Source organism: Gossypium raimondii, chromosome 12 (genome assembly GCF_025698545.1).
Source record: "Gossypium raimondii isolate GPD5lz chromosome 12, ASM2569854v1, whole genome shotgun sequence".
Taxonomy (NCBI): domain Eukaryota; kingdom Viridiplantae; phylum Streptophyta; class Magnoliopsida; order Malvales; family Malvaceae; genus Gossypium; species Gossypium raimondii.
Window position 1 is genome coordinate 31247073 of NC_068576.1, and position 13036 is coordinate 31260108.

Genomic DNA, 13036 nt, shown 5'->3' on the forward strand with positions numbered 1-13036 from the left:
TATCCCGACGCAATAAAATGTTGCAACGACCAATGAGGTTGAATTATTCGATGTTTGGGGTATGGATTTCATAGGACTGTTTCTGAGCTCATTTGGAAATCTTTATATATTAGTAGCTATTGACTACATCTCGAAGTGGGTGGAAGTTGTTGCAGTCTTAAAGGATGATGCAAAGACAGTGCTAAAATTTTTTCACATGTATATACTCACCCGCTTTGGCACACCAAAAGCATTGATTAGTGATCAAGGTACACATGTTCATTGCAACCAAGTGGCAACCGCACTGAAGAGATATGGATTTAATTATAGAATAGCTACTACTTATCGTCCGCAAACCAATAGACAAGCTGAAGTATCGAATCAACAAATTAGGAATATTCTTGCGAAGGTTATAAACCCTTTGAGGAAAGATTGGTATTTCCGATTGGTTGACGCTTTATGGGCATTACGGATAGCATAAAAAACTCTATTAGGGATGTCGCCGTATGTGACATGTAGGTTTGTGCAAATGTACACAATCGTTATCAAGTAATAAGTATCAAGTTATCGTCTCCACAGGGATTGTATTTGTGCTAAGTCATTTAATTTGTAAAATTATATTAACAATTTAGAAAATAAAAACACAATATAGTTGAGAAGTGGTGATTAAAATATATTAAACTAAATGCAATGATCCTTAATGCAAATTATCCTAAGTATGCAAACTATATGAATGAAATAGATTTTAGTAAAATTAAACACAATTTGCAACAATTATAACATAAATAAACTAGAATAATTACTTTAATCAAACTCAATTTATTATCAACATGCTTAATAACATTCGGAAAAACATTCTATGGAGACTGGATCTTTCATTAGTTTGGAAACCATATTAGGTCCTTTCGAAATCCTTTACTTAGTAATTACGCATTTTACTGATCCTTATTTACTAAGGGTTCATTAGCATTCGTGTGAGGTAATAAGGACGTGTCAGGTTTGAAACAATTTAATCACACAAATCTAAAAACTATGCAAATCATAGAGCTTGGTCAGATTTGTTATGCAACCTTCAATTTAATCGGGTCAGGATCTAAATTAAGCATGCACATTTCAATTATGTGTCCATTAGCCATCGTCTGGTCAGGATCGTTCAGCTAATTTAGGTGCATTTCAATCACGTATGAACTAAATACAGACTTGATTTTAATTGAAAACATGATTGATTAAGGCACAAACATTATAAGCATGAATCAAATAAATATTATTTAATCAAAGCAATCATCCTAGCTAAATAAAATTAAGCTAACATTGTTGTAAACAAGAACAAAGAACACATAGCAAATATCGTTATATTAAATTAAAGAAAAGGAAGATTAAACCCAATTTACAGTTGGCTGTCCTTTGACTGACAAGGCTCCTTCGTTCCTTTGCTTTGCTCCATTGCTAATGGCTCTCCAAGGTGGCCGACCAAGGGTTCTTTAAGAGGCTTAATTGCTAAAATCTCTTTGAAGAGATGATGCTAGGCATGAGAATGAAAAAAAACTAAGAGAATTTCGAGAAAAGAGAGAATGATGAATGATGAGAATGAATGAGGAATGATTGAGGGATGCTTGATGGATGATGTATGAAGGAATGAGAGGGTCTTATTTATAGGTGAGGAAAGGGGGATATTTTGCTAAAAATAGTGGATGTTAACGTCTTCAAATGTCCTCAAATTTTGGTCGGCCATGCTTAGTGGCTTTTGACTTGATTTTTAAGTAATTTTGGATGCCACACAACTCAGGACTGAAACTCGGTCAATCGTAAATCTTCAGGCAAATCTCTAATTTCTTCAACACTACAATGACCTTGTGTAATTAAAGCAAAGAATGGTTTAAATGGATAGTCATGAGTAGCCAAATATTGGGTTGACTTGGTCTCCAATTTGGACGGTTTTGTAATCCAGCAAAGCTATCAAACCTATCCAGAATAAATCAACAAGTTAGAGGACCAAAGAATAAAATTTATCCAATTTAATTAATTAATTATAACCCAAATTATTAATGAAATATTTTAAAATGAATTATTAAATATAATTTTATATTTTATTATTTAATTTAATCATGCATGGCCTACTTTATGTCTTAAAAATATGATATATTCAAATTAATATAAAATAAGCCATTTATTGCATGAAAACAATATAATAAAGCATAAAATCACATTTTAATAATTTCTATGTCCTAATTTCATATTTTCACATATTTCATTAATTTATTAAACAATTACTTAGTTTTAACAACGGATTTAAGGATTTAAGTAAAAAGGTGATAAATTACATAGGAAAAATCCTATATATATTTTCGTTTACACACCCCTAAACTTAAATCATTTCTCGTCCTGAGTAATGTTTATGCACAGCAAAAGTTCTTCCTAAGAAAAAATTTCTAATTGTGTAAGCAGCATCAATCTTTGTCCCATGATCATGCATTAATAACTTCATGCTTATCGATCTTCTTTATTAACAAGTAATTCATATGCAAAAATTCCTTAAGATTATACTAAGCTTCAAAATATGCCAACATGAATCATAGTTTGCATGTATGTCACAGCCATAGATAACATTCTTCATTCAACATAATTTCCTAACAATCAAGCAAACAATCAAAAGGCTTATTTATGATCTTCATATGTTAAACTTAGGACTTCCTCTCCACTAATGTAGGTGACATAATCATCAAATCAATAGGTCTTTTATAAGGTTGTAATGGGGCTCAGTTAAAGGTAGAGATGAGACATTTCAGTTTTAAAAATCTTAACCTTTAATTTTGTCTTGGTTTTCTCGTAATACAACCTTTTTCTTTAAGTGAACCTTTGGAACACCCCCAAACTTAATTTGAACTCAAGCTCATACATTTTTCCTTTTTTGGAGACTGAGCGAACTTTTCTTCACTCTTTTTTTTTTAAGCATGAGCACATACATCTTTATGAAAATTTCCTCAAATGTTGATTCCCAAGACAACTTTAGTTAAGATAGGTGCACAAAATTAGGATAATTTTAAAAAGATGGTAACTGGCTTATAATGTACGTTAATTGTAAAAACAGGCCTTTAAGCTCAGAATAACAGTTTCAAGGGTCTAATATCATAGGGTTTGCTTGAAAAGGCTCAAACGGTCCAAAGAAATAGTGCCTATATCATTTTAGATTTTTATGTCCCCTAGGATTTTGCCTCAAGAAAGTTACTAAGTCAAGTCTAAAGATATAAACCTTTATGCATGTCTAATCTCAAAAGAAACTAAGTTTTCATAGCAAACATTACTAAGACTAAGATCATAAAAGCATTCCATTCTTCATGATAACATACTTTCACTTAGATAAAATCATCATTCATACTTGCATACAAACTATCTCAGTAACAAAAAAATATCTCTAAACATTCATTTATTTAAACATACTTATGAAAGAAATAATTGAAGCATACTTGAAAGAAAATTTAAAAGTTTGAGCAATTTATTAGCCTTAACCCCCTTTAAAAAGAAGCAATGTCCTCATTGCAAGAACAAAATAATTAATAAAAACTGAACACCAGGTAGGGTTATAAAGAAAGAGAGGTAAGTCATTAAGACTGCTTAAATACCAAGTCTTAATAACCCAATCCTAGACATATTCATTCCCATTACCACACCACTTAGTCTTATTCTTTCTAAAGAAGTGTTAAGTTTGTTCATGCTTGCTATGTTTTATTTTGTAGAAATTAAATCCTAATTACAAAAGAAATAAATTCCTAAAGACCTAAAAATAATTAAATAAGTAACAGGACAAGAATCCCCCCTTTTATTTTTTTGACTCATTCCCCTTGTCTTCTTTTGCTCCATCTCCATTTGCATCGTCAGTATCTTTCGTCCATGTCTCAAACATAGCATCTAGGAACTCAAGAACAAAAGTATTAGAGATATTCTTAAAAGTATTTTTGAATTGATTCATCTCTAATTTTTGCATATTTCCAGTAAGTTTGTTGTTGATTGTGCATGAACTTGCACATATCCATCAAAATTGACAACTCCGATTTCCTTGAAGTACTTGTAGAATTTGGCATGGGAGTTGTATATTCAGGTTCAACACTTAGCTTAATTGGTTCTTCTTCTGTATCAACCCTTAGTTCAGGAATGTTTGGTTCCTTATCAGATTCTTCCTCTTCAGTGTCTGTGACTGAATTAGCTTCAGTTTCAGTTCCATCTGTTGACTCCCCTGTATCCGTCTCAGTTGGCTTTCCTTGCTCGTCTTGATTCAGTTCATGCACCCTCTCTTCTAATCTTTCAAGATCATAATTTGTAATGCAACCTTGAACATATCGCCCCTTCAGATTTGCTTTTGTTTTAACACGAGCCTTTAAGCAAAGTGAAGTGATTAATGATGGGAAATAAGCACTTCCTTCCTTCTTTTTAGCACAATCGTGAATCTCCTTGAGGATAATTTTCCCAACATTAATGGACTTTTTTGTCAAAATTGCATATAACAAAAGCATCCGTTCCATCGAGATGGTGGAACTATGTGAGATAGGCATAAAATTGTAACGAACAAAATAAAACCATACCTTTTCTACTCGTTTTAAGTATTCTCTTCGACAAGAATGGCTCCCATACTTTCTTATAATCCATTGGGATCCCAGATTTGTCACAACATCAAGCACTTGTTGAAGAAAATCCCAATTGATATTGTTCATCATAAGGTAGTACTCATCTTCTTCAACATCAGGTAAATCAAACAAATCATTGATGGACTTAGATGTAAGAGGTATCTTTTTCGTCGAACGATGACTTCAGTAGCTTGCATAGTCAAACTAGCATAGAATTCTCGAACTAGTTCATCATTAGGAAGTGAATGAGCATCACAAAATCGTTCCCACTTGAGAGCATTGATTTTCTTTCTAATCGGTATAGGAACAACCATCAAATCATTACTTCAAGTTAAAACATTTTTACGGCTTGAAGATTGAATCAAATCTCTCTTTCACTTCTTCATCGATCAAAATCGGGTTTTCAGGAGTAGTCTTTGAAGATTTGGTTCTTTTGCGAGACATGGTATCTTTTCTTGAAAATTCGACAAAGTTTCTGCACAAAAGAGAAAAGAGAAATCGGCAAAGTGGGTAGAACTTGCTACGGTAAAAATCTTGCGACGATAACAGGGAATTTCGACAAAAAGGGAAGATAATTAAGGTTTCTTTTGGGATTTGAGGTTGACGGCATAAAAGGGAGATTTAGGGATTTTTAAGGTGTAAGCAAATTGCTTTGAGGGATATGAAAATTAGTATAATGGAGAGGGATTTATATAGGGAAAAATTAGGGCCACATGTAGCAAAAAGTTAGCTACATTAGGGTTACTTGGGCGGCAAGCAATGGGTGTGATGGCAAGGCAAGGATTTTTCCCTCGTTTTTGCTGTGTTGGGCCTCAAACTTAGACTGTATCTTACTAAAAAAAACTGATTAGTATTTAGGCCAAATTTTACCCCTTTTATTAACATAAAAATTTAAAATTTAAATAGAACAAATGAAAAAATTTTAATTCTTAATTAGAAATTTTCTTCTTAACAAATTACATTAAATTAATTCCCGGGAAAGGTTGGAAGGGTCATAACAGTCCCGCTTAAGTTCCAATCTCCTTAGACAGAATTAATTAAATGTAATAAGTTAAGAAAATAAGTTTTAATTATTTATTTATTTACAAAATGAGTTCATGAAAAATTAAAGGTCTGTTAATTTGAGCGAGGATTCAACTCGCTCAACTTCACCATCCAGTGGTATTTGAGACATTGACCATTAACTTTAAACGTACCCCCGTAATTGTTGTATAATTCAATAGCTCAATAAGGATAAACTCGGTAGATGGTATAAGGTCCTTTCCATCAGGATTTAAGCTTTCTACGAAATAATTTCATCCTTGAATTAAACAACAAAACCTTCTGACCTTATTTAAACTCGCGAGGTTGTATATGATTATCATGTCATCTCTTGATCTTTCTTTACACATTTTGGCATTCTCATAGGAAAACAACCTCAGCTCTTCCAACTTATCAAGTTGTAACATCCTTCTCTCATCGGCTTGCTTACGATCAAAGTTCAACTGTTTCAAAGCCTAGTGAGCTTTATTCTCCCACTTTAATGGCAAATGACATGCCTTCCAAAGACTAACTGATATGGAGTCATTCCTAACGGAGTCTTAAATGTTGTTCGATAGGCCCATAATGCATCATCGAGCCTTCGAGATCAATCTTTTCTGTTAGGGCGTACTACCTTTTCAAGGATACCTTTGATTTCGCGATTCACTCTTTCAACTTGCCCATTAGACTACGGGTGATAGGCAGTAGCAATCTTGTGCTTCACATCATATTTGTGAAGCAACCACTTAAGTCATTTGTTCACAAAGTGAGAACCTTCATCACTAATAATAGCTCTTGGTGTCCTAAATCGTGTAAACACAAGCTTATGTAGGAATCGCATGACTACCTTAGCATCATTTGTAGGGTATGCTTCAGCTTCAACCCACTTGGATACATAGTCCATAGCAACCAAGATGTATTTCTTCCCATATGAAGAAGGAAACGGGCCTAAGAAGTCAATACCCCTTACGTCAAACAATTCAATCTCCAAAATGCTTGTCAAGGGCATCTCATTCCTCCTTAATATATTTCCAGTCCTTTGCCATTTATCATAGTCCTTCACATAAGCATAAGTATCTTTAAATAGTGTAGGCCAAAAGAAACCTGCTTGCAAAATCTTTGCTGCAATACGTGAACCACCAAAGTATCCCCTACTTGGAGATGAATGGCAATGATATAAGATCTCAACAATCTCGCTTTCAGCTACACACTTTCAGATTATATTATCTGCACATTGTTTAAACAAAAATGGATCCTCCCAAAGATAATACCGACTATCATGAAGGAATTTTTTTCTTTGTTGGTATGTCATTTCTCGAGGAATTATTCCACATGCAAGATAATTGACAAAATCAGCAAACCAAGGTATTTCATGAATTTGATTTACATCAAATAAGTGTTCATCTAGGAAATTCTCGTTGATAGGCACACATGACTGAGTTACCTCATCTTGCTCCAACCTCGACAAATGATCAGCTATTTGATTTTTGACACCTTTTCTATCTTGGATCTCAAGGTCAAATTCTTGGATTAAAAGTATCCAACGAATTAGCCTTGGTTTTGCATCTTTATTTGGGAGCAAGTATTTAATGGCCGCATGGTCAGTAAATATTGTAACTTTGGTACCTATAAGATATGAGCGGAATTTTTCAAAAGAAAAAACTATAGCGAAGAGTTCTTTTTTGGTTACCGTATAATTGCGTTGGGCTCCCGCCAAAGTTCTACTTGCATTGGTAATTAAGGCGAAACACTTTATTTCCTCTTTGACCCATCACAGCTCCAACGACATAGTCACTTGCAAAGCCTCCACCAATGGAATATTGATGTGTAACTGCTTCAAAACATCCAAGAACTTCTTGAATTGCACCTCATGTTTCAGCTTGTTTTGCAGAAATCTTTGCGGATATGGAGGTGATGGAACTTTCGGTTAAACCGGACAACTTTTGAGTAGGTAAATCTACATCCAAAGAAGATGTTAAAATATCTAAATTCACTAAGTCAGGGTTTACCTTGTCAGACTTTGTAGATTTCGATTCTTTTAGTGTAGGAACTTCAACAGCTAGTTGATTCTTCTCAACGGGTTTATCTTTGACATCAATCAATCGAGGTTCTAGAATTTTACCACATCACAATGCCACTGCCTTGATATGTTCTTTACCCAAATTTCTTGGATTCTCAGTATCGCTCGGCAAGGTTCCTTGCGGTCTATTACGTAGTTCCGTAGCTAACTGACCCATTTAGTTTTCCAAATTTTTCAGTGTTGTTGCTTGGCTTTGGATCAAAGCGTCATTCTTTTCCATGTACGCTTTCAACAGGTTCTCCAAACTGTTTGATGCCTCATCTTGAGGTGGTTTTGGATCTTGTTGATTAAACCCTTGAGATTGGTTAGGTCTTTGCTACAATAAGTTGTTGTTCAGTCCATTTCCTTGGTTGCTTCAAGAAATATTAGGATGATTACACCATGAAGGGTTGTAGGAATTGGACTGGGGTCTTTGTCCACTCCTATTTTGATATTGGTTTCCCACATAGTACACTAACTCGAGATTTGATAGATAATTCTCAAAAGAATGACCTTCCCGCACAGTATATGCATGAAACTACTTCAAACGGACTTGGTGGTTGAGCTGCAGAATTATTAGTACTATTAGCGGTTAACTGTTTTATCATAGAGGAAATAGATGATACCTGAGCTGATAACGAAGTGAGGGCGTCAACTTCATGAACTCCGGCTACAGGTCTTCCTGAACCTATTCGATTTGTTGGCCATTGATAGTTATTACTCGCAACCCTCTCAATGATCTCATAAGCCTCATTATAAGACTTCGACAAAATTGCACCATTCGCGAAAACATCTACCATCAATCTTGTATGTTCATTGAGACCATTATAGAATGTCTCCAACTGCATACAATGAGAAATCCCATGATGAGGACACTTACGAAGTAACTCTTGAATCGCTCCCAAGCCTCATTCAAAGACTCGTCATCTAATTGTTGGAAAGTTGTGATCTCATTCCTTAACTTAGCGTTTTTGCTAGGTGGGAAATACTTAACCAAAAATCTCTCTGCTAATTCTTGCCATGTAGATATGGAACTTGGTGGCAATGAATTGAGCCATACTCGTGCTCGATCTTGCAACGAGTACGAAAAAAACTTCAACCTCAGTGCGTCTTCAGTCACACCGGCTATCTTGAATGAATCACTCACCTCCAGAAACAAACGAAGGTGGAGATGTGGATCTTCCGTGGGCATACCACTAAATTGGCCCACCATTTTTTGCGTTTGAAACATCACTAGTTTCGATTCAAACTGGGTTGCCTCAATATCTTGCCTTCTAATTCATGGGTTTAACTCACTAAAAAGTGGCACAGCATACTGTCTGATGCATCAATCCCTATCATCAGCAATGAGGATAGGATTTCGTACATGATCAGCTTCATTACCTTGGTCTAGATTCTGATTTCCAAGGTCCATCTCGACTTGTCTTTGAGTTGTTCATTCACGTCTTCTTTGTCTGATAGTTCACTCAATTTCTTGCTCAACGCGGAGTAAATCGATAATTCGATCTATGCTCATAAACACCTGAAAAGAAAATCACAAAAATTAAAAAGAATAAGTTAGTAATGTTAGAAAAAAATCAAATTAAAAATAAATAATTTCACTAAAAAAATTACTATGGCAACAGTTGACAACCCCGGCAACGGCGTCAAAAACTTGTAACACGTAGGTTTGTGCAATTGTACACAGTCGTTATCAAGTAATAAGTAAGTATCGAGTTATCGTCTCCACAGGGATTGTATTTGTGCTAAGTCATTTAATTTGTAAAATTATATTAACAATTCGCAAATAAAAACAAAATATAGTTGAGAAGTGGTGATTAAAATATATTAAACTAAATGTAATGATCCCTAATGCAAATTATCTTAAGTATGCAAACTATATGAATGAAATAGATTTTAGTAAAATTAAACACAATTTTCAACAATTATAACATAAATAAACTAGGATGATTACTTTAATCAAACTCAATTTCTTATAAACAAGCTTAATAACATTCAGAAAAACATTTCATGGCAACTCGATCTTTCATGAGTTTGGAAACCACATTAGGTCCTTTCAGAATCATTTACTTAGTGAATACACATTTTACTGATCCTTATTTACTAAGGGTTTCTTAGCATTCGTGCCAGGTAAGATGGATGTGTCCGGTTTGAAACAATTTAATCACACAAATCTAAAAACTATGCAGATAATAGAGCTTGGTCAGAGTTGTTATGAAACCTTCAATTTAATCAGGTCAGGATCTAAATTGAGCTTGCATATTTCAATTATGTACCCATTAGCCGTCGTCTGGTCAGGATCGCTCAGCTAATTCAGGTGCACTTCAATCACATATGAACGAAATATAGACTTGATTTTAATTGAAAACATGATCGATTGAGGCACAAACATTATAAGCATGAATCAAATAAATATTATTTAATCAAAGTAATCATCCTAGCTTAAATAAAATTAAGCTAACATTGTTGTAAACAAGAACAAAGAACACATAGCAAACATCAGTATATAAAATTAAAGAAAAGGAAGATTAAACACAATTCAGAGTGGCTGTCACCCAAGACTCTGACTGACAAGGCTCCTTCGTTCCTTTGCTTTGCTCCTTTGTTGATGGCTCTCCAAGGTGGCCGACCAAGGGTTCTTTAAGAGGCTTAATTGCTAAAATCTCTATGAAAAGATGATGCTAGGCATGGGAATGAAAAAAAAACTAAGAGAATTTGGAGAAAAGAGAGAATGATGAATGATGAGAATGAATGAGGAATGATTAAGGGATGCTTGAGTGATGATGAATGAAGAAATGAGAGGGTCTTATTTATAGGTGAGGAGAGGGGGATAGTTTCCTAAAAATAGTGGATGTTAACCTCTTCAAATCTCCTCAAATTGTGGTTGGCCATGCTTAGTGGCTTTTGACTTGATTTTTGCTTGATTTTTAAGCAATTTTGGATGCCACACAACTTAGGACTGAGACTCGGTCAATCGTAAATCTTCAAGCAAATCTCTAATTTCTTCAACACTGTAAGGACCTTGTGTAATTAAACCAAAGAATTGTTTAAATGGACAGCCAGCCATGTGTAGTCGAATATTGGGTTGACTTGGTCTCCAATTTGGACAGTTTTGTAATCCAGCAAAGCTATCAAACCTATCCAGAATAAATCAATAAGTTAGAGGACCAAAGAATAAAATTTATCCAACTTAATTAATTAATTAAAACCAAAATTATTAATGAAATATTTAAAATGAATTATTAAATATAATTTTATATTTTATTATTTAATTTAATCATGCATGGCCCACTTTATGTCTTAAAAATATAATATATTCAAATTAATATAAAATAAGCCATTTATTGCATGAAAACAATATAATAAAGCATAAAATCACATTTTAATAATTTTTTGTCCTAATTTCATATTTTCACATATTTCATTAATTTATTAAACAATTACTTAGTTTTAACAACGGATTTACGGATTTAAGTAAAAATGTGATAAATTACATAGGAAAAATCCTATATATTTTTCTGTTTACACCATATCAATTGGTTTTTGGGAAAGCATGTCACTTTCTAGTTGAACTGGAGCACAAAGCAATGTAGGCAATTCAGCAAGTGAACATGGACTATCAAGCGGTTGGAAAGAAAAGACTGTTGGATATCACTTAACTAGAGGAGATTAGGAGACATGCTTATGAAAATGCTGCAATTTACAAGGAAAATACCAAACGATGGCATGACAAGATTATTTTGTCGCAACAATTTATCGTAGGTCAACAAGTTTTATTATTCAATTCTCAACTCAAATTGCACCCAGGTAAATTACGTTCATGGTTGTCTAGAACTTTTAAAGTTGTCGACGTATTTCCTCATGGTGCAGTCACAATTCGAGATTTACGTGATGGACACCAATTCAAAGTAAATGGACAAAGGCTGAAACCTTATTTTAGCAATAGTGATCACAAACAGGCAGAGACCACTAAATTGGTTGAAAAGTTATAATTTTTAATTAGTACTCCGTGATTTTAGTTTATTTTATTTATGTTCTTTTAAAGTTTGTTTTCCTTCCTTTTTGTAGAATAAATTAGGTACCTTTGTCAGCGCATTAAAATTTTGCTATCGGTGCATTCAATAAGTCTATACTACCATTTATATCTCATCAAAATTCAGGGAAATTCAAATTCCACAGTTGGATCAAAAATCACTCAGCCATTTGATCCTTCTGAGTAGGCACAATTTCTATTGGACACTACTCTTCCCGCCAGCCTTATATCTCTCCACAAAACAACACGCCCCTCTATCTTCCTCTGCACTCACTATAAATCCTCTCCCACTGTATCGATTGTTAGGCATTCAAGCAACCATTTTTATTTCTTTTCTCTTCTTAAGATCATATCTTTTTAACTTTAAACCATTTTTCCTCAACAAAAGATGGCAAAAATAAAAGGCTAAGACAAGAAAGCCACCAAATCTACTGGAGAACATGTGTCCTCTACGACCACAGTCCATGAATCAGAATCCCCCAAGCCAGTGCAGATAAAGGAGCTAGGAATCTTTTTGAATAAAACAAAAAAGGAACAATTTCATGATAACATGTTGAAGAAAAACTTCCATCCCGAACAGGGCATTTCCCTTTCGCCACAACAAGACTTGGGTAAACAAATCTACAAGACCATCTCGAAGTTAAAATGGGAAACTTTTTACACCAATCCTAGAAACTACTCGGCTTCACTGGTATGTGAGTTTCATGCTAATCTCTACGATCATGAGTGAGAGTTCATTTTTGTTCGAGAAGGTTTAATACCATGGGACGCTAAAAAAATCAACGAGCTGTACAACACCAAGGTCGATGTCGACAAACACTCCGAGTTCATTGATGACATCACAGATGAAAAACTAGACCTGTTGGTGAGAGACTTGTGTGTCAAGGGAGTAGTGTGGACGGGTTCCCATCAAAAGAATTATACGATGAACCGTCGCTTCCTGACGCTACAAGGAAAAATTTGGTTTCATTTTGTCAACTACAGACTAAATCCTTATGCTCACAGCACCACAGTCACCCTCGATAGAATGTGTCTGATACAATCTATCGTCAAGGGTAGAAAAATTGATGTAGGTGCAATACTTCACAAAGAAATTATTGACTGTGCCGCAAGGTAGACAGGGATCTTGGTTTTCCCATCACTGGTGATTTATTGTACCAGCAAAGAGAAATCGTACCCCGTGCTGGTGAAAAAGTCTTGGAAAATAAGAGTCCAATTAATGAAGCTTCTATAGAAAGAATGACTCATGGCGAGGATACGCCGATACTGAAGGAGGCAAAAACCAGTAAGACAAGAAAGGCCAAAGTCAAAGCCGACAAGAAAGGA

The 13036-nt window shown here is 34.5% G+C and overlaps 1 non-coding gene across 1 annotated transcript; it reads left to right on the forward strand.

Annotated features, from left to right (window-relative positions):
* The first annotated feature begins 8535 nt into the window (after positions 1–8535).
* On the forward strand, positions 8536–8641 carry LOC128035834 (small nucleolar RNA R71). Its single transcript, XR_008192381.1, has one exon. It is a non-coding gene; the product is annotated as a small nucleolar RNA R71 (small nucleolar RNA).
* Positions 8642–13036: the final 4395 nt, after the last annotated feature.